Raw genomic sequence first — 21,572 nt, 5'->3', positions numbered from 1 at the left:
ATTAAATCATAGAAACACTTCCATCAGATCTAAACAAGATTCAGAATTTCCATTTCCAAAAGGCAGTCTCGTATGATTCTAGGCATTTTTAAAAACCTCAAAGCCCAACTTGACATCACAAAGAAATAAAAAGTGATAAATTACAGCTTTCTGCATTCATTATAAACTGGTACTGCAGTGAGAGGATGTTTAAAGGCCCTTGCTGCATATTTTAGCCAAATTTAAGCTCACTGAGTCTGTAAGTAGCAAAGGGAGATAACGGCATCTTATTTTCTGTGCAGAACAGCAAAACAGTAATGCCATGTAAAGGTTGCACTTTGCACAAATGGCAGTTCAACCAGTTAACATCTTTCAAGTTCAGCATCAAAAGTTGAAACATAATGTCAGTACATCAGCTGTGCATGCATATCCAAGTTTGTGAGTGTCTTTCAAGTGGGAGACAAGACCTTTCAAAGTGATTCTCTCTAATGGAGAGATGGCTTGATCCCTGGGCGTAACGGTGAATACTGTGACCACACACTGAAATAATGAGCCTTGTTCCACTGAAGGACAAATGGCACAGAGCTGCTCGAAGGCAACAGCACCATATTAGCTGCAGATGCAAACACGACCAGCAACAGACTGACTCGACAATGTTTGAAATACAGAAAAAAAGCATATGCTTTAATTAAGAAAATATTAAGCAATGCACACTTTTGTAATTTTTCTTTACCAAATTAGCACATAAAATAATATTATAGGACATATACTGGTGAGTCACCTAGCTTTGCTCCATCAGGAGCTCCATAAATGTCTTTTTTAAATTATGTTTCATGTCCTTTAATGACAGTTTTGTTTACATTGACAAAAATCTACTGTATGGTCTAGACTTTGAGGTTGTTGTATTTTTCATCAAGTATGTGGATGTAAATATGATGTTTTATGGAGTTAAAGGTCTGACGCCATATGTTATATTTGAAACAATTTTTGTGCTGAAACTTTTCACAGCGTTTTTTTAAGGAAAACTAACTTAGTTTTTATACAGTCAGACATCATAATTTTTATTTTCAATAACAATATAAACAAACTGTACTGTCTGAAAAAAGTATGTAAAAGAAAAATTATTTAATCGGAACTGAGAAAAAAGCTATTAAGAGATTTAATTGAAGCATGAAAAACAAGTTTATGGAACAGTTTTTTTTTTGAAAGTTGAGACAATGGTGTTTATAATTACATGAACTGAAAAAATGTAAATTGACTGAAATTTAACTAACAAAAAGCTCAACCCTGACCTAAAAAATGGGAATTAACTTCACTGAAAGATGACAGCCTTCTGGTAGTAATAGTGGATACATACCAAACTTTAGTCAAAGGGAGAAAGAACAAAAACTTTATGAAGTACAAAAATTGGTAGATGAAGGACAAGTCATCTTCTTTTATTTACGCTTTTCTCATTAAAAAACAGAATGAAAATCCCTACATTTGGGTTTTTTCAATAGGAGACCGAAAAAATACAAAATCTGCAAAAGAGATCAATTATTAATAAAACACAGCTGCAGAGCTGCATATATTAATAAAATGAGAGCACAGATAACAACGTAGTGCCTACAAGTTAGTTACATGTAACTGTGGTAGTTGAAGTAATTATCAACTACCAGTCGTACATATTCTATTAATAACTGCTTAAATGTTGCCAGTAAAAGGGAAAAGGACTAGACTGCCGATTATGAGAAAGACCTGAGAGATTTGAGTTTGCATCAGAGATCAACACAAAGTCTGACACTGTACTACTCTGTTTTATCTCACAAGACCCAAATTAACTATCAGGCCTGGTTTCCCTACTTATGGCAAAAACAGGAGTTAAACTACAAAAACCAAAATATGTATTTCCTCAGCACTTTCCAATAAAAGCAATGCGAATTTATGTTAATCTGTCATATAGTGTGACAGGTTGCTGACATAAATAAAGGATTATAAACTTCTTTTTGTCAGTTATTGTTCATACATTTTGATTACCATTACATACACAAGTTAATTATATCAAATTGCATGCATGACCAGAATAAGGTATTTTAGTAAAAGCTAAAGAAAGGTAACCAGCATTGCTTTCAAAGCTTTGTATGTAGTTTTGTCCAGCAAGATCTAAATGGGGAAGCCATGTTCACATCAGAATCTCATTGATAAATAACACTAACTTTTTATCACTCTTTCTGCCCCCGCAATAGCAGTCAAACTCCTGGCCGAGGGGAAGAAAAATCAAGTCATCTCTGCACTGATGAATCCCTTACAAATGAAAGACAGTGACGTTATCTCAGTGATGTTATCTTCAGCAGTTGAAGATAAACACAACACCTGCAGGACATAACAGAGGCATAACAGAAACAGGACACAAAGCTACCTGAATTTTGATAAAAGTGTGCTTCCTTTATAAAAGTCAGCATTGTTTTTGGCTTTGATGTGTTTATTTTGGGGTTAAAAATAATTAGCATTGTACAACGCTACTAGTTAATTTCAAAATTTTCTAATTTTGTCAAAATAGAAAATTTTGAAAATATTTCTATGCACTTCTGATTTTCAGGTTGGGTATTTGCAATGGAGTATTAGGCTAGCAAAAGAAAAAGAGGGAATAAAGTCACAATATTATGACAATAGTCATATGAGAATGAAGTCAAAATAATGCAAGAACAAATTTGTAGTGTTATGAGAGTAAAGTTATATGTCATGACTAATAAATTCATAATTTTACAACTTTCATATTCCTTCAACTTTTTTCTCATAATACAATAGGTTTATTCTTGTATTTTTTTTCTTAATATGGCCCACATACTCTATTGTACATGCCAGTTACAACAGCCAAAAAGAAATAGATCTACATTTTAAGTTCATCATAAGAGGATGCAAATCAGATATAAAGGCATATATTTAACTTTACAAAAATAATTAAATTGATTTAATAAATAATTGAATAGATTCTATTACCCTTAAGAAAGAAGGTAGTTACATAATTTACAGACTTCATGATGGAATTTCTTCTCCTTAAAAGGAAATGATGCTCTATAATTTTATTTCTCTCCAATCATACCATCCAGGTTCAACAGGAATGCTGGTTTAAGACTGTGAATGGGAATGTAAATACTGATATTATACTTGCTGGTTATACACGTACAACGGCCAAGTGCTCTCATTAAACATGTCATATACTTTCTATGATGTATATATTTGTTGTATATGTTGTATATCTATGTTCAGATATTTGTTCTTGGAGATACATCATTGTAGGCCACCGAATCTAACTTGTTTTACCGCAAACATCCTGGATAAACCATGTAATCCTCCCTCTTACATTACACCTGTGTTGTTTTCACGTTTGCGGATCGTCACTTATTTCATCTGATTTATATGGCGACAGAAGGGGAGCCAGTACAAGCAGTCCTGCTCTCTATGGGTTCTACCAACACTTCTGTAATCACGTAGCTTGTCCCTGAGCTACGGAGGTCAAACCAAGGTGGGCCCCATAAACAAACCTCTTTAACCCCTCTGTTTATTGAGGTGGAGGCTTTGGTAAAGCAATTGAACCTCTTTCTCCAGCCTGAATGTGGAAAGCAGAGCTTGCAGCATGCACATATAACCCCTGTAATAAGACCACTGCATCCCCCAGAGCACCATCTACATTCATTAGCTAGTCATGAAAGAGTGAAAACGGAAGAGGAAGGGTGGGAGAGAGTTCCATAACAGGGTTCAGCTTCTCTGTTATGTTCTGGAGAGAGAGCCAGCATGATAACAAGTACCTTTCGGCTGTACAATTTGTTTTGTTCCCATTGATAGGATCTAGACTGATGATGTGGCTGGGTCAAATGGGAGCCTCATTACTCAGCTATTTAGAGACTTGGAATCTTTTGTCTTAACTGTAACTCACTTTGTCCCATTTAAAGGAGCAGAAATCAAGTTGTCGTTGGTTTGCTGGGCTGTGTCTGCAAGGGCAATAGAGCTGGAGAGGTAAACAGGGATGGAAAAACATACATGCTGTAGCTGTACGATGCAACACTCCGGCAGCTTCCTCTTCTTGAATGAAAATGCTGCGAGCTGTGCAATTTTCAGATCCAAATCTCTTTTAGATTTTAAAATGTCATGCATTATACCACTTAGCCTATGTTAAGTGTATTTCAATATGACATAGGAGAGGAGGTTTACTCTTCCATTTTATATTCACATGCACACAAGAAGATATATTGGCTTATTAAGGAGATGAAACTGTGCTCTGCCTCTCATTTGAATTTAGCTGAGTATTTCCATATTTGCTTATGTTTGAGACTTTTTAAAAACTGTGTGATGCACTCTAATGGCTCTTTCCTAAGCTATTTTTTATGCTTCAGGGGATTTCTTTCTTTCTTTTTGTATTCAATGTAAATTGTCAGAAACTTTTCTTTTTGGTTTTCTTTTTCTGAGTTTCCCAATTTCCATATAATAAACTGATTCACTGGAGGCCAAATTAAGCACAGAATATAGCAAAATGTTGTTTATTTTTGTTGTTGTTGTTGTTTTAAAATCTTTTCAAAAGCATTTATTTAGATTTGCCACATTTATGACAATTATAAATTAAAATATTCCTTCTGGATGAGGAGGAATTGATTTAGTGTGGTTGTCCAGAGGAACAAAATCTGCTTGATCTTTTGTGAATTGGGCAGAAACATACAGCTTCCCGAATCTTTGAAAGATTCAATTATTTTGTAAACTCAAATAACAACTGAGAGAGTCCATCTTTGAATAACTTTATACTTTGATTTATGAAAGTGATTTATTGTTTCACACAGTGTCAGAAGCACTAAAAATTAATTGGTTCATAATTAAGTGAAGGTTATATTTATACTTTTTTAAGCGCTCTTCCATCCATGACATTTTCATGGACAATGAGAAAAGCATAAAGCAGTTATTAAAAGAAGAAAACACCTTAAAGTTTGCATCATTGTGTTCAACTCGTGAACACAGTCTAAAACATGTTTTTGTAGTAGGAAGGTGAATGGACACTGCAAAAACATCAAATCATGCCAAGTGTGGTTGTTTAGTTTCATATTCAAATATCTTTGTACTGGTACTCTTGAAAAAACTGCAAAACATTGTAACTTTTCAACACAACAAAGGAGCTTCTTTTAAGACAATAATTCTTGAACATGGACAAAAAGTGCTATTTTACGAGATGTCTTTTTATTTATAACATGGGAAACGTCTTATTTTCTATATTTTTAAACTTTTTTGCAGTGAGCATAAAAATTATGTCAGCTAATGATCATCTGAGGCAAACTAGTGACATGATGCGTTAGCTGTAAACTTGCAGTGGTTTATCTCCTGTAGACACTGTATATGGATTTAAATGCTTCTTTTCTTATTACGATGATCAGTGGTGTAGTTACTTTGACCTTCAGCTGGCAGCTGGAAGCATCGGTCAGCCATGATTCACGAACAAACCTACCACAAATGCGAGGTACTGTCAGATATTTTCTGTATGAAATATTTATGTTAATGGTTACCAATTAGTTGCGCATAACAAACCCCAGAAGAATATTTTGTTAGAAAAATGAGAAACAAACAGTTAGTCAAACTCTTTTTGACAGCTTTGAATGACTTTCTTTCTTTCAGCAAATGCAAATATGTGACTTTATGTAAATATTAAATCATTGTTGCATGTTAGAATGAATCTGTCAGCTGCCCACTTTGCATCACAGGTCAGTGTGGAACCCTTGCCAAGAGATAGCATGACATTATATTGAGAGGCTGTGAGCAGGTCAGCCCCACCCTGGGGATATTTAGGGATGCGACTGTGGAGCATTTGTCCTGACATTTGGAGAGCGGGTGAACGACACAATGGCGGGGCGCTAGCAACCACCAGGAGATTGAGATAGAGATGTGGGGCTGTTTGAGATGCACTGTGGGGATGACAGGGGTCAGCTCGCCCCATCTCCCTGTGGCAGCTCCCAAGATTAGAAAACCATCAAACGTCCTCTGCTATATGCATCTGAATGGCAGCTGTATAGATGAGCCATGAGTGGCTGCGTGTGGCCTTGGTTGTATTCTCTGAGTGTGTGTGGTTGTAGCCAAAAGAGCACAGCAAGGGGACAGTGCCGGTGCAAAGACAAGAAAAACGTGTTTTTTTTGTTCACATCAAGGAGAAAATTAAAGGTAATCAAAGTTCAAATAAGAGAAAAATCTTTTATGATGTTGTAACTAGGATTTAAATGAAATGCAGTTTGTGAAAAAAATGAAATATTCTGTTCGGAATAAAGAAATGTTCATATATTGATTTCTAATCTAATCTTTAGAGAAGAAAGTGATATAATTGCACTTCAATAAAAAAAACATTGTTTCTTAATATATATATATATATATATATATATATATATATATATATATATATATATATATGCATTCTAGCTGATAGGTAGTTGTACGCATTTAGCAGAGGCAATTTCAGGAAGGTGGTTCCCGTAGCAATCTATCAGTCAGAGTTTGCCCCACTTCTCTCTTTAAGATGGGAAATGCCTGAGGGGCTTCTTGCATGAAGAGCCCAAGTCATTCCATAGAATCTTAATACGATCAAGATATGGGCCTTGCATGACACCAGGACTTTCCATTTCTTGGTCATCAATCAGTCCTTATGTCTTTTGTTGTTGTCATGTTGCATGTTGCAGGTTTCAGTTCTGTTTCAGTGTTTTTTTGTACACATGTCACATTCTGATATCGTAGAATTCATGGTAGATTCTGTGATAGTGAGCTGTTTTGGTTCTGGTCTAGTAAAGTATGACAAAAACCTGATGCATACATTTCCATGATTTACCAATATGAGTCTTTTTTCCTGAAACACTGAACTTAGTTTTTGCCTAAAACACCATCTGCTCTGTCCTGGACTTTGTCAACAGTCTCTGGACAACTTTAGCCTGATCTTGTGCTAAATGTTTCCTCCTTGCCCAAGTCCCATAAAAGTTAAGCCAGTGCATTCTTTTTTCTGAATCTGCAAGCATTCACTTTTGTATGAGCTGTAGTGAGAGCCTGCTATAGGTTGGTGGGGAGTTATTTTAGTATTTTGCCATCTGCTTTCAGGGTGAATATGTTTGGAGATTCAGATTTTTGCAATATTTCACAAATGTTTTCAAAGTAATTTTCTTTGGTTTTAATTTGTTCTTTACATTACATATACATTACATATAATTGATAGTAAATATTCAATATGTTGCAGTATGTCAGAAAAATCCTCAGGCTTTTTATGGAGGTCCTGATTTTCTCATCAAATGGTTTTATTTTGCTGGGAACTCACTTCTGAGATAAGCAAGATTAGATAAAAATCCCACGTTTCATGCTAACACTACTTTTAATCTTTTACATCTCTTACAGAAACCAATAATTTCAGACTCTATCTTTGTCTGGGAAAAAAAAAAAAAACTTTTAGCGCATGCATAATGTGTGTGTTATCAAATGCTGCCCAAAAAGGCCAGAATGAATCAAACTGTAGACATATTCTGCAACATGTAAATGAATAAAATTCATAAAAAGGGTAATCTGCAATATTTATAAATTCAAATTATGTTTCAGCTCTTGACTTATTTTTTTGGTGTCATTTGTTGAAAGGTATTATGAGGATTTCTATTTTCTTGCAAGTAGCAATATTTTAAACTGACTCACCTTTTTCTCTCATGCCAACAGGTGTGGTTTATAAATCCTATTTTTTTGTTGTGTTATGTCACCAGCTTTCCAGTTGCTGTAGATTAAGTGAGGAATTCAAATCCATTGAATCAGTTTCAAACCCCCTTAGATAAAGACAATATGCATATTTATAAAAACTCTTATTAACACTTGGACATTATATTTTTGTTAAACAACTCTCCTGTATAAAAAAATAAACTTCTGAAACAGAAACCAAGTAAGCCAAACCTGAGGGGTAAAAAAAACCACTAAAGTAAAGAAAAACTCTCTAGCATCTGTTCTTGTCATTCGTTTTTTTTTCACATCCAATCAGTGTGCTATAGAAATACTGACTTGCATAATAGCTCAAAGAAAAATGTGTCCCTGTGTTTCATTGGAGCAGAAAGGACCCTTACTGTGCCAGATTCTCATCCGCCAGAAGTCTTCCATCTCCATTCTCTCTCTAATTACAGCTCAAATGTAAACCTATTATCCCTCACTGCATTATGAGCTACCGCTTGCGGTCCTGAAACTCAAAGAAATGAGGACTTTTTTTGGTTTTGCTAGAAATCGAAGGAGAGCCTGCTGATAATGATTTCAGCTGATGAATGCAATTAGTGAAGAAGTGCTAACAGCATGGCAGTAATTGGGTTTTACAAACTAAAAGCCTGCCCTTACCCAGCAATTAAAGCAACCTTCTTTAAACTTACTCAATTGTATTGCTGTTAATGGTTCATGCTTGGCTGAAGCTTAGTGCACAGAAGAGGTACATTCCCTTTGAAATTGGTCACAGCTCTGTTAGTTTTTCAAGGGTTTGGTGAGTCATGTTGAAATTCTAATGTGATGAAAGATTTTTGATGCGATTAAGTTGGTTCGGTGGTGATTTGCTGCTACACAGAGTGTGTGATATGGGTGGCTGTTGGTTGCACAAAAATGCAACATCACATTAACTTTGCAATGAGTCTATCACAAGTCATGCTTTTTATGAATATTGCTATTTTGCATCTTTCTAACAAATTGTTACATACTGGAGGAGTTGTTTTTAAATGAGGGTGCAAGACTTTTATGACTCGATGTGAAAATTTGTTGATATATATAAAAAGAGGACCTGTCGGGTTCCATCCATGTTCTGTACACCCTCGTCTCTAGTGAGGTTGGGAGGGGTGCTGGTGCGTATCTCCAGCAAAGGTTTTGGGCAAGAGGCAGGATACACTCTGGACAGGTCGTCAGTCTGTCACAGGGCAACACAGACAGACAGGACAAACAACCATGCAGACACACACACCTAAGGAGAATTTAGAGAGACCAATTAACCTGACAGTCATGTTTTTGGACTGCGGGAGAACCCGGAGAGAAAACTGCACTTCTTCAGTAAAACAAATTTTCTAAGTTCAATAAAATTATATATACATCTAAAAGAAACTTGAGTATTTTAATATATTTTTGTTAAATAATTATTTGAAAAGAAAAACACCACATTTATTTAATTTTCAGACCTCTGATTTAGTGACTAAACAAAATACTAATAACTCTGACAACAAATTGCATATGTCATGTGACACAGATTGTTCTTATTGAAATGTACAACTTCTCTACGTTCACACACCCATCACTCCCTCTTTAGAATGAATGATCATCCACACAGAATAATGTTACTGTTTTTGGAGTCACAATCTGCATGTAAACAAAACTTCTGAAACCAAACTAAATAGAGAATATTTGAACTATAGAGGTGTCATACAATCATGATGACTGACCAAAGACTTTGATCAAACTGCAGATAGCTTTCTAAACATATCTAGTATTTACAGCCTGCATCCATGGAATCAGACATCAAAGAGAAGGACCTTCTGCTGAGATTTTAGTCCTTTCAAGACAAAGAATCAATGTAAAAATATGAAAGACGCCTGGAATCTAGATCTTTCTTTCATGTTCTTATTTATCTTTTGAAAGGTGAAATGCTGGCTGATTTATTCTGAATTTCTCTTTTAAGGACATCAAAAGCTTCAAGAGTGAACAAGAGAATTTATATTGCGATAACTGAAATTAGTGTGAAACAAGGGTGGGTATTGCAAAACGTTGGTGAAACAATGAACAGAAACATGAAAGTGCATGAATAATCTGTTTTTCTCACACTGGACAGAAAAAGAAAAACAACAAAACATAATGAATATCCATTGGAAAAAAACAGTCCACATCGCTATTGCTGTCTCATGTGTTTATATTTTGGAATTACTTCAAATGTTTAAATTTAATAAAATCCCAGTAAGCTTGCAATTACAACTTGCACTTAATTTTTTCCTGGATTTTTGATGAAGGGATGGAAAACACCATGAAGTTCTGGTACATGTTTGAGATGTGTTGAGGTTTTTTTTAAGACACTACTAGCATTTATTAAACAGTAAATGTAGGAAATGGCCTGAGATCAGGAATTGAACCCAGGACAGTAAAATTGCTAGTTCTGCTAACTGAGCCACCCAGCAATCGTGTTGCATATTTTTATTGGTCTTAAAACCTTCAACAAAAAAATGTCACTTGTCTATCAGGTCCCTTTGTTGTAGCTCTCTCTGCATTAAAACCAGTTAAAGCTTTCCAACTGCTCCTCACATTTGTCTCTTAATTGCCTATTACTTTTTGAAGTCTGAGAATAAAACAAGAAAGTTTCTAGTGCAAATTCCCTTTACTTATGAATACGGATTTGCAGTCTCAAGTTGTAAACTTTAACCATTTTCCATAAAAACTATCCCCTGAAACCTCTTTTTATGCAGTTTTTTAATAGCAAATTCTAAGATATATTTATGATTGCTCATCTGTAGTCAAGCAAGGTTGCAGAAGAACACAAAGAGGAACTCTTCATCCATTCAGTTTTATTCCTCTTGGGCATTCCTCTTTTCTTTTAAAGTAATGCTATGCTACAGTTTGGTAGTTATACACTGGAGGGTGGATACTGAATGAATAAAGTGAAATATAAGCTCCTGTAATGCAGTCTATCAATTGCTTGGCCCCGTCTTCCGACTACACTCAATGATTTTTCGCCTTCTGGCTCACATCTCCTCAGGAATGAAGTGCAGTGCTGATTGTCCACGTCGGACCATAAAAACAGCAACCAAGGCTGAGCATCAAGTTTATGTGAACAGACTGGAGCATAAAATGTAATGGGTGGGACCATTTAAGTTCTCCTGAAATGGCTTTTTTTTAAAAGGTTTGTCGACATATTTTTCAGCAAGATGGTCTATTAAAAAGAGGAACGTTTATATTGAGCTGTCAGTGGGTGTACAGGTCAGATGCTCCTTTAATGGTGTCCTCGGGCAGCCCAGTATTCAACTGGGAAACTGTGCCATTGGTTGTCCCTCCACTAACGAGATAATACTGCTTTTCCCAGCACAGCTTTGATTTAGAGCATGTGGTTAAATATACGTCTCAGTTAATGTAATTACATGACAGACTGATTTAAAAGAGAATAATCTTTAACTTTCAGCTATGAATAATTCAGACCAAGCCATTTTTCCTATTTTCCTCTCTCATCTAATGAAGACAGATCTGCCTGTAGCTCAGATTTTGTCACTCCACCAGAAATGCACAGTTCAACTGGCGACCCTCGTCGTTTTTTACTTGAGCCCGCCTCATGTGTTTCATGACTGTGGGACTGTCACTCCACTCTGAAAGACATCAGCAGATCCAGCACAAGATGAAAAACAAGGGAATCTAGTTGGAGAGCGGAGATGGCAGCCGTTTAGAGCACATTTGACATTTGCTTGACAGATAACCAGCATGTGTGCATGTCAGATGAGAGACCAGAGAGAAGAGAGATCTCAGGCGTCTCTTCTTTGTCTGCCTCTGTGGAGTGAAGCGCAGATGAAGTGAAGGTGTGGCTTCATATTACGTTCCAGTTTAGATACAAGGTCACACAGGATTTTCTGTGAAATTTGGATCATTGATGCTGGTGGTTTCATAGAATTTAAATTATCACATGGCAATATAAATATACTGAGCTTTTGCTTTCACAGTCAGAGTGTATCTAAACCTTTGGCTTCACTTAATTTCTGCAAGTTGTCTTGATGGAATGGCATCAAAGTTTTTAAAGCTTTTTCTTTTTTTTCCCCTTAAAACTGAGAGTCCAGATAAGACATTTCAAAACCTTTCAGTTTCACATTTTTCTGAGTGCAAATAAGTTTATTTTCACTTGTATTACAGATTTCAAACCAACAAAAACAGAGTGCAAAAATCATTCTTCTGTATAGAACTCAGCAATTAAAAAGAAATTCCTAGATTTCAGACTTAGATATTTGAACTGAATTTTCTTTCTTGTGTATAAGTATTTTATTACCAAAACTAACTAATTGATAACGGATTGAATGCAACTGCTTATTATACTGTAGTTTTTAGACAGTCAAATGTTTCTAATATGGAACTTGTCTGAAAATACTTTAAACATACTGACTTGAAAATGTGAGGTTGGGTATTCCATAACGGAAGCTTACCACAATAAACATATGGTTGGATACTTGACACATTGAATTGCCATGGAATTCTATTAGCCGAGAATTACTTTGTAAATGATAGTTTCTCTAAACATCCTTATTTTATTTTCTGTGACTTTCAGAAGAATGAATATGATCAAACAACATTTGATTTACAGGGGGGTTGGAATCAGTAAGCACATCTTTTTTTTGCCTCTTTTCCTGCGGCTGCAGTCCCTAGATTTGATAACTTATGCAAACTTTCACTTTGAAGGCCGTATGATTCCTTGAGGGAATCCAATTGATCAGTCAGTGGTGGGCTTGTACATTGTGACAGCCAGATGAATGATACTGACACAGACCACATCTAAACCACTAAACCACAGACTCTGAATGTTTTTATGACTCCTTCTGTAAAGCTGAAAAAGAAAAAACAATTAAATCACACAAAAAACTAAAGCAAAGACTACTAAGTTACCAGTACCCTCTATTTTCGCAATACCAACAGCAATTTAAGGAATCTAAGTGTTGCTTGTAATTTTTTTTACTTATGCTTTTGTTTTGCTAGCCCTCTAAGCACTAACATTCATGTTTATCTACAGAAAAAATATTTCTCTAAAAGACCATCTCCAGTGCCCTCCTGAGTGGAAGCTATTCATTTTATTTTATTTTATTTTTAAATTGTATTCCCCAGAATATTTAATATAATGGTCTTTTGAACTTTACAACTGTAGTTGTGAATAAAACTTGTAAATTCATAAAAAAGACAATGGGCTGCAGCTACTTTAGCTCAGAGAAATGAATAGTTGGGTCATAATTCTGATATCTTTTTATGGTATGTTGTGACTTTGTCCTTGTAAAAATATTTCTGTCTGAGCCTTAAAAAGAGAGAGTGTTGCGGGGTGTTGTGGGGTGCTGTGGTGACACAGGGGGAACGCATGACCCACGTATTGAGGCCTTAGTCCTCGTGACAGTGGTCGCAGGTTCAATTCCCGGGCTGGTAACATTTGCTGCATGTCTTCCCTCTTTTTTATTACCCTTTTTCCTGTTAAACTACTTTCAAAAAAAGGCCAATAGAGCTAACAAAACCTTTATAAAAAAAAGTTGTATGAACCTTTAAAATAATTATCTATAATGCAAGAACAGCACCCTGGATGATAGTTCACTGTAGGCTTCACTCTTGATTCACATTCTCTTAGATGTCAGTGGATTTCTTAGAACTTGCTGGGTCTGACTGTCAGCTCAGCAGGTTTACAGCTGGGAAGTAATGAGTCTGCTTTTTCAGAATATGATAATTTAATTAAGCACTAGTTTTTACAAGAGAAAAGATGGCTTTGTGTTTCTCACCAGGCAAGGGCAGTTAATGTTTCATAAGCCAATACCTCGCCGTGTGTCAATGGTTTTTCCCTCCACATTAGCAGATTTTCTTTAATGGGGCCATTTGAAATGTTTTACTCTGGTCTACTTTTAATGCTCACTCAAAGGTTCCCTTAAATTACAGTTTATTTTTTGGCTGTGTGAAGCTTGCTGCTGCAGTCCTTTAGAGACTCCTTTTACCTTGAGTATATGCTGTGGTAAGTTGTGTTCAGCATGTAAAGTTATCTGAAGCAAACAGGATGATTTGAATCATTACTAATTCATACTGTGTCTCTGTTGCGCAGCCTTTAACCTCTGTTTTTATGACTGCTGCTGTTTTTGTGGTTGGGCCCTGTGGCCAGGACGTGACTTTGTTTTCAGTGTTTTGATCTCCTCTGCCTTTGTCGACAGATAAGGGTGGACTGGCAGTACGCTGACTGGGGGAGGGGTGCACTGAATCGGAAAAGACACACTTTCTATTTTGCCCTGTTCTGAAAGCTCACTGAAATTGCACTTGTTACATTACGTCTTGGTGGATAAAACATTTTGTTTTCTGTCAGTTGTATACAGGTGCTCATGTCAAGGTAACTGTCAAGAAATAACATTTGACTTGACATTAATTCAGTTACCACATTGTTGTGCCTGTGATTCAGCTTCCTACATGTTGAAACTAGGAATGTGCTTTTTTGTTGTTGTCTTACAACTGAAAAGTAACCTACAGATTGTTTGTACATGGAAGGAGTAAATGGCAAGGCAGGACAAGTTGTGTTGTATATCAGAATTCAAACACAAGATAATTCAAAACACTTTGCCTTAAAATAAAAATAAAAACAGAAGTATAAAAAAATAGAAAGTTCTACTAAAAAAGTAATAGCTAAGCTGCTTTAAAATTAAACAGACGAATGCAGAAAATTTTGACTTCTAGTCACAATAAACAGTTTTGTATTCAGTCAAGATATATATAAGTCAAAGGTTTTTGTTCAACTTGGATATTCAGGAAGTTGCTTCCAGAACAGAGGAGTATTGGAACCTAAACGTTGCTCCTCTTGTTTTATTTTGGGCATGGGGACACAGAGCATGCTGTCGTTTTTATGACCTTTTGTTTTTATGATTTAAAGCACTTTGAACTTACTTGCTGCTAAAATGTGCTATACAAATAAACTTGACTGATTGATTGATTCTGGTTTGTGATGAACTGAGGGGTATACAAAGTTAGGCAATAACTTTTACACATATTCAGGCCCAACTTAGTTCTTTTATAGACCACAGGAGGATTTGAACATTTATAATACTGATATTTCCTCAGTATTGTTCAACAGAACTGATGAACTGCAACTACATGGTTGATTTTTTCTTTTACAGTGGGAGATTACTGGAAATAATAATGTCAGAAGTATTTTGGTGTGCTGGTGTGATAGGAAACTCTGTGTTTGTCAAAAATGTTGAGATGGAAATTGTCGCATTTAGTCCATAACAATGATTCATTGAGTCTAGATGAATGCTGATCCCTGACCCTACATGTTTGATTAAAAAAAAGTATTTTCTGCTTTAAGTTAGAAAAAATTACTGAAAGATGAGTCAGATACTCTTGTAGTATATATGCCTGGATGAGTCAATGTATAATTGTCCCTGGACAAACCAGCTCACTCCATAAACTGAGCTAGATTAATCATATAGATATTGAATTAATTGGACCAGAGGATGACGTGTTGAAGAACCCCTTCAACCCTCAAATTTGATCTTAGATGAGTAAAGATTTTAATTGCCAGATCACACAAAGTACACCAATGTCTTTCAAAGGTCATGAATTGGTGGTTGTTGGTGGTGAAGATGAAGGTGGTGGACCCAGAGCAAATGATGGTTTTAATGAAGATAATAAATATTCACAAAATCAAGGCAGCACAGGCGAGCAAAGTAGCAAGGAACTCAGACACTGGTAGCACTGGAACTGAACAAGTCTACAAAGACATGACATACGACAAAACCACAACAAGGATCCAGTGGGATGGAGGGGACACAGGACAGTTTAAATACACGAGGGATGATGAGGAGAAAAGAGGGACAGCTGGGAACAATCAGGGGCAGAACGACAACGCAAAGACTCAATTAAGAGAAAGAACGTACAGGAAAACCAAAACCTGACACCAGACTCGTAACTGTAATGCTCATATAACTGATATAAAACATTATGTCTGGGAGTTGTCACAATCTCATCCATAATACTAGAATAGTATAAAAAATATTTAAGCATACTCTTTGACAAAGTGAAGATAGTACTATTTTAGTCAGGTGAGAAAAATGTTCTAGAACAAGCTCTGTTTTAGTTTTGCTCTTGTTCTTAAAACCCATTCAGAATCAAAAAATCTTTTTGTAAATGTATTAACCAACACCTTTGATGCACTTTATTCTGTGTTAAGCATTTCTTAACTTACTTTGAAGCATGTCTTTATTTACCTTTAACACCTGACACCTGAATTTTCCCCACTGTCGGACAATAAGACATTTCCATTTCAAAAGAAGTTCTTTGTTTAATCTTATATTCATTAGTTGTAATTTTTGCATTGTGTTTCAGCCATTTTCTAAAAGCTTTCTTGGTTACAAGTTAACATCAATTTCTGCGCAATGAAAATTGCACCATTCAAAGAAATGATGGTTACTCAATGCCAGAACAGTCTGTTTGAGTGAAGATTTTCTTCTTTTTTTTTCAAACATAATAGTCCTTCAGGAGCAGAATGACAAATGAACTTCATCAAGTCAACTTGAGCTGTAGCCTTGGCACACAACGTCTTTCTGATTTTGCCTCATTGCAGGAAACAAAGTCTCACTGTCAGCATTAAAATGAAGACTATGTTTCTGCTTTTGATGTATCCCATGTTGTGCTTCTACTACTGTATTCTGTGCTTGGCTGGCCAGGTGATGTTGATGTGTCCAGTCATGCAGCTGACAGCTGGAACACTGTGTTGTTCTCTAGTCCTCCCTATCTGCCTGTTAGATCAATTGTTTGATTGCTGTGGAAGTTGAGAGCAACCAGTGGGTTTCTTCTAATTCAAGTGATCAATTATGTGATCTGGACAACAGGGAAACACTTAACCTTGTAGCTACCAGTATGATACAATGCAGAAGCGAATTTACAGTTATTTTCGTTTGATCTACTTTTTCTGAATTCTTTTGAGCTTGACTTTTAAACTACATACAGAATTATTTAGATTGTGTTTGTATGGTTTGGATGAAAGCTTGGTTATGTCTTGAATAATAAAATTTATTTTTCTAGACTTTGTGTTCAAATGCATGGTTTCTGCCGCCAAAGATGGGTAGCAGAAATTATACAATGTCTTTTGTCCTTGGCTGAAAATTTTGAAAGCATTGTCATCTATCTAAGAGAACATCAAAACAAGCTAACTGAAGTGCATCTACTAATACTCTCCTTTTCCAATTTTAATTTTATAAGATCCAATTTGAGCCAATTTTCAGTTGTTTCACAGATGGCCTCATCTGTTACCTCAATTTTGCTTGTAATGAAAGAATATACTGTCAACTACATGGTTGCCATGTGCCCAGATGTGGTTGCAAAACAAGCTGTTAACATCAGGCCTCAAACTCTGCTTCACAATTAGCAGTCATTTGTGCTGAAACTTTAGCTTTCCTAAGATAAAGAGCACTATTTCCCAAGGTATTTAAAGTGCTAACTGAGGCCTGAATCAGAGTTTCTGGTAGCATCTTTGAACATTGGATGGTCTTACCCAGCACTTGTTGTCTCACATCCTCTCCTGTAACATGGGGAGTCGTCTTGACTGCTTTCCAATTGTAAATAACAGTTTTCACTGTAGAGGGATAGACTCCAGATTGTTTTGAGTTTGCTTCATTATCCCTTTCAGGTAAACTGGCAGCAGTTGCTTTTCTAAGTGATGTTTTCCTTCCTTGGTATTGCGTACTCCAACCTGATGATGCTTGGCTGTTTCAGGGTGCACCTAACTTTTCCACACATTGGCTCTATGTCTTAGACAACTAATGTGATAATCAGATTTGTAGTAGTTTATCTGAAGTTGTGTTTAATTGTTTTGGGGTATTGTATGGACAAGATGCACTGATTTAAAAAAGTTTTATTTAAAGATTGACCGTACCAACGAATATTAATTTTATAAAGTACTTTTCTCATTCTGGTCAATACAGTTGACTCATATGTAGCATTTTAAATTAACTTAAAATAAAATTGGAAGTTTCCCTACTTGTTTGTTGCATACTTGTACTCATCAATTAACTATCGGTAAATATGATTGTGCTGTTGAGTGGTTGCTTCAGAGTAGTATTGACTGCCTGAAGGGTTGGGCATTGTGCCAATTCTCATTAGTCTTCTCTGTCCTTTCACCTTTTTTGTCTCGAATCTCTCCCTCCTGCTGACATGGGCGCCTACTGATTCAACCTTATGGTACTCCTAAGTGCTTTAGTAGAAATGTATTGATCTTAGAGCGTATGCCATTTCTCCTGCTACCTGGATATTCGTAAATGGAGAAGAAGCAGTCATAAGCAGTCTTCCATCTGCATGTGTGTAATTGAATTTCCATTCACTCACGTCCAATCCAGAGTTATCTTTGGAATAAACTGTGAAAAACAAACGGAAATCACAAACTTTCCCATTAGGTGGTTTGATGCAACCATATAGATTGTGTTGTGTCTCTGGAAGTAAATATCAAGAAACACAAAAACAAATACAACTGAAGTGGAATTATGCAAATATTTCTCAGAAGGGAAGATGCTAGTCAGACTGGTCAGCTGGTGAATCTATTTATGGTTGCTTCCTGTGGAGCAGAATGTGAGACTGACCACAAAACTCTGCCCTCTGACCTCTCATTCTCTCTGCACTCTATGGTGTTTTTGGGTCCTGCCTCCAAGACAATGACCTTGGCTGACACTCATAACTTTAATCAGCAGCTCTGTCAACACAGGCAACCTCAACCAGCAGCTTCTAGCACCTTAATAAGTCAAGAGTCCCACACTTGACAAAGGCATGGTAGTAGCTTTTTTTTCTACTTTTACCATCATTACAAAACTAATGCCTCCATAAAAATATATATTAAAAAACATGCAGGAAGGCAATCACTTTCCCAGAGACATGGACTAGGTCTTAAAAGTTTTGAAAATTAATATACAGGTTTTTTTATTCCATGTAACTTTTTAACATTGTGTGAAGTGGCTCGAATAAATTTCTTTCCATTAATGCACAAAATCATCACTTGAAAATAGACTTTTGGTTTCTGCTTAGGTAATCTTTATCTAACAATAAGCTTTGTAATATCAAATAAAAAAATCAAGTGTGAAAAAAGATGTAAAAATAGAAGAATTCTGTACTTGTAAAGTTTTTCACAGCTCTGTATGCTCTCAATTGTTTCTCACTTTTCAGAACTTAGGGCACAGCATGTTATTGCCAAACAACCCTGTGTAAATCTGACTGAAAGGAAAATTAACATCAATTGCACCTCTGGTAATTGCCCATTGTCCTTGTGTAGTTGTCATTTAAACAAAGTTTGAATATTCTATTCAAACTATGCCAACTTTTGAAAGTAACTTTGACAGAGGGGCGTGCTGGTGGCTTAAAGATAATCACATCAAGAGCACAGAGCCTGACCTGTTTTTGCATCAGTAAGTTTCTGTTCAATGAAAAGCACTCAATTGGTAATTGTTGTCTTGCCTTCAGTGGGAATGTGAATAGCACTTTATTGATTGAGAGCAAAATGTTTTTAATGTTGTAGATGAGATTTCTGGATTGCCAGCTAATGGGAAAATGGAAGCTCTGTGCAATCTATTTTGAAGTCAAGTTCCAAATTGAAAATCTTTACAGATATAATTAAGGCTTATCTGAATGGAATGTCAAAACTCTTGCTTTTTTATTTCTATTGTCTTGGCACTGTCAACCCTTAAATAAACAATTGTGGTCATAACTGTCATTGTTCTGTTTAAATTAAATATAAATGAGTTAAGCATATATAGTTTGTTAAGGCATTTATTATGAGCACTTCTGCACTGAGAGGTTCTTTTTTTGTCCTTTGGTTCGGATGCAGTGGATTTAGCATGTTGGTCAAGGATATGTGAGCACGTGGAGCTGCACTGGGGCCCAAGGCAGGGTCTCTCCACAAGGGGGGTGTCCTGGATTTCTGATACCTGTTGTGGTTAGACGTATAAAACAAAACTTCCCCTAAATAACCTGAATACCCTGACAGGAACAATAAGAATGAACACACTGCTACTGAACTGGTTTCACAAACATGATCTTAGGGATCATCATCTTATACATGATGAAGCTATTTAATATTATGGTTAAATAGCTTCTGCCTATTTAACCATAATATATAATAGCATTTATAATATATTATGGTCTTCAGAGTCACAACACTGAAAACTGGTAATTTTTAATACATTTTTAGATGTTAGATGGGCAAAGCAGATTTTTGACTTTTTTTCAGAAGTCTCAAATGAATGCTTGGGGACATTTTTGGAAATTTTCAGCTGGCAGATTTAGTCAGATTGGTCACTTTCAAGGTTTATAAAAAAGCCACAACAGATGTTTATTCTAATGACCTATATAATGGTTGATATTTATGTCGCGCAGCCAAAATAATGCATTCAAGTGTTAGACGTTCGCAATCTTTAAAATTATATTTTTAAGATGGTACAGTCTGCAAAATACATTTCATTCATCACTTTAAGGAGTCTAACGCTTGCTTTATTATTTGTGTACTCAGTACTTTTTCTAAAATATCCCTTACGTATATGTATCTCTTACAAAATACAAAAACGTAAGGAAAATAGGAGAGGCAGTTTTAGACTGTACATTAAAGGAGAAAGGACAGTTTCGGTTTAAATATTTAGATGGATCTTAATGCATAATAATTCATGAACAGAATGAAATGAAACCATAGAATACAGCCTAAAGCTGTGTTTCACCTGTGTTTACCCAATAACTAGACATTAGCCACCTTCCCACAGAGAGTACTGAATTTTATTACATTTTTTCACATGATCAAAGTGAAATTTATATGTCACATTGCTTTTAAATAAAATTTGTATTTACTGTGATCCAGTCATCTCTGTTTTCTCTCCATGTATCTTTTATCTTTAAGATGCTGATTTTTTTTCTTTTCTCCTTCTCTTTGTTGATATTATTTCTTAGATCTTTCTATTTTATTACACTGAGTGTGGGACAAATTTCAAGGAGGAATATAAACTACATGCTCCTCAAAACACATTGTCAATATCGCAATCCAGCTCCTATTATCCCCTTATGCTTGGTAATAATAAATTGACACTTTACAGTGATAGTAGTAATAATTAATGATTTGGCAATGGTAGTGTACCCAAGACATAAGTTAACAATGCAAATCTAAAATATAATCTGGGAAGATGCAGCCAAAGAGATGTTCTAAGTAGGTTGAGAAATCAGGACAAACTTATTTAGTATTCCATCAGTTTATGAACTCTAAAAATAAGAACATATTTCATGTATCAGTTCTTAGTGGAATTATCTAGTTTGAAACAAGAGACCTACTCATTTGCACAAAGTACCTCATGATGCAATTTAGATTAAATTTTTAAGTTTATCCTTAATGGTTTACTTTTGATTTGACAATGTAGACATTGTGTAGATACTGGAATTGAGGAAAACTGCCCCTTAAATTGTTTCATTATTCAGTATTTTGTGCAACAATATTAAGGTGCTGCAACTAAATCAAATTATTGAATTACCTACTCAGTATGCCAAGACGTTTCATTTGATTCAGGTGCATTGGAGAACGGTTGCATCTAAAGCTTTTAGAACATTAGATATCAAGGAAAGAGTTGTAGACCCTGGCTTAGGTCAAAGCATACTTATGTGTTATAATGTCCCAGTCAAAGTTCATACTTGATGTTTTTTTTTCCATTCTAACTGAAAAAAAGCTAATTTTCAAAGAACTAATGTACAAAAGATTAGTCCGTAATTTATATGTCCAAAGCTGACAATGTATATAAGTATAATTAAATCTCTTGCAGTTGTAAATGCAACAGAGAGCAGTTGTACAAAATCTGGATTCATGGAGGCTGACACTTTTTAGATTATTAATTATAAAACATGTT

At 35.6% G+C, this 21,572-nt stretch overlaps 1 protein-coding gene across 2 annotated transcripts in view; it reads left to right on the top strand.

The window, feature by feature from the left end:
- tafa3a (TAFA chemokine like family member 3a) overlaps positions 1–21,572 on the top strand; it is a 92,585-nt gene that overhangs the window by 59,903 nt on the left and 11,110 nt on the right. The window lies entirely within an intron of this gene.

The sequence above is a fragment of the Gambusia affinis genome, linkage group LG07, assembly GCF_019740435.1.
Source record: "Gambusia affinis linkage group LG07, SWU_Gaff_1.0, whole genome shotgun sequence".
NCBI lineage: Eukaryota > Metazoa > Chordata > Actinopteri > Cyprinodontiformes > Poeciliidae > Gambusia > Gambusia affinis.
Note: the sequence above shows the minus strand (reverse complement) of the source record. Positions and strands in the feature narration are given on the sequence as shown.